Source organism: Lagopus muta, chromosome 26 (assembly GCF_023343835.1).
Source record: "Lagopus muta isolate bLagMut1 chromosome 26, bLagMut1 primary, whole genome shotgun sequence".
Taxonomy (NCBI): domain Eukaryota; kingdom Metazoa; phylum Chordata; class Aves; order Galliformes; family Phasianidae; genus Lagopus; species Lagopus muta.
This window is the reverse complement of record NC_064458.1, coordinates 1,650,709-1,652,696: the sequence shown is the minus strand read 5'-3', so window position 1 is coordinate 1,652,696 and position 1,988 is coordinate 1,650,709.

The window sequence follows — 1,988 nt, the reverse complement described above, 5'->3', positions numbered from 1 at the left end:
GAGATAAGAAACGCTGCTGCGTCCCCACGGAGTTGGGAAACGCTGCTGTTCACCCCCCCCCCCTCCCCTACCTCCAGTGGTGGGGTGGGGGGGACGTTCAGATGCACGGGTGTGCGAACGCGTGCATGCACGTGCACGAGTGTGCATGCGTGTACGTGCACGTGCGTGCACAGGTGCTTGCGATCACGAGCATCCACGCAGCCCGTGCGCACACGCGTGCCCGCGCACGGGGGCGGCTGTTGGGTGCCCCCGCCCCCCGCTGCAGCGAGGGCTGACGGCCCCGTGGGGAGGGGGTGGGAGAGCAGAGAGTGCGTCATCATCGTGCCTGTCGCCATGGAAACCATCTGCTCTCCGGTCGCTGGAGGCGTGTGGGTGCGGGCGGGGGGAGTGCGGGGCTGCTGCGGCCGCAAAGGGCCCCGGCAAGGGCACGGCTGTGCGGGGCCATCGCGGCTGTGCGGGGTGTCGTACGGCCGTGGGGATGCGACGGCTTTGCGGAGATATCGCAGCTCCACGGGGGCGTCGCGGTGCCGCCGGGACTTTGGCAGCTCGCAGCTCCGCTCTGCGTCCCCCAGCTCCGTTGGGATGCGGGTAGGCAGGACGCCCGCTCTGATCCCCGCCCCGAGGCCTGGGGCTGGAGGGTCTCAGGGTGAGGGCGGCGCAGCTCTGCGCTCCCAGGACACTGCTGGAGGTGACAGCGGCTCCGTGGCACATTCACGCTTGACGGAAATCACTGCCCCCATTCCCGTGTCCCTCATCCACCCTCTCTGTGTCCGCGCTGCCCCCGTCTCCCCCTGCAGTGATTCGTTTCTTCCTCCTCCGACATCAAAGCACCGCACGGGGCTGAGTGAGGGAGGTGGAGAGCAATGGATGCTGCTGGCGGTGCGGGACACGGCAGGGCACAGCGCTGCACAGCACAGCACGGCACAGCAGAACAGAGCACAACGCAGCACGGCACGGCATGCTCCCTGTATGTGCTCCCAGCAGCCCTGGAGCCACATGGAAGGGCTTTCTGGCGACAAACTGAGCAGGATGGGGCTCTCACTCCAGGTATTGATACCTCCCTGGGGGGGTTCTGAGCTCGTGCTGCAGTGCCCAGTGAAGGATGGCAGCTTGCAGTGGGATCAGGGTGCCTTTTTCCCCCCCTGTGACTCCAGCCCTGTGCCAGGGACACTCCGCTCCCCTGGGCCTGCAGCCAGCACACAACTCAATGCTTGGGACACAATGTGGCTCCCAGAGCCGTCACCATCCTGGTGTGACCGAGGGACCCATCTGCAGCCAAAGCGGCTTAGAGGACGGCATATGGGCGCAAACGGGATTAGGGGAAAATCAGCCTTCTTCCCACTAACAGGATTATGGGTTTTCATCCCAGAGGCGATGCAATGCTGGCACTGCCCATGCCCACAGCGGGCAGGGAGCTGGTGCTGCAGCCCCCACCCCCAATACCACCGTGCAAGCAGCACTCAGCTCTACACGGTGTGTCTGCTGCTGCACTGCTGGGAATTTCCCCCACTGCAAAGGCTCAGGTCAGGTTAGTTGCATTTGTGCACCACGCACATTGCGCTCCTGCATTGTGCACCACACACCCGGCCCAGCCCTGCAGAGCAGCACTGCTGCATTTGAGGCACAGGGGCAGGCGGTGGAAGGTGCCTCTCTGATCTCGTCCCCCACCCGGGCTCACAGCAGGGCGCTGGAAGCACCGCGCAGTGCAGCACCGGTACTTTGGGGCGCTCCCGTCCGAACCCCCGGGGCCATAGCGGAGCCTCGCGCCCCACCCGCCACGTGCTCCCTTCCCGCTCATGAATATTAACACACTCATTTGCATCTCCCCGCCTCGCGCCGCCATTGGCTGCCCGTCCCGCCGCTCCTCGCCCGCCCCGCCCCTCCCGTCCCCTCCTCCCCTCCCCTCTCCTCCGTCGCAACCGAACCTGGCGGCCGCGTCTCGCTCCGCCTCCCCGCTCCGATCGCGAGCTCTGATTGGCCAGCGGCGC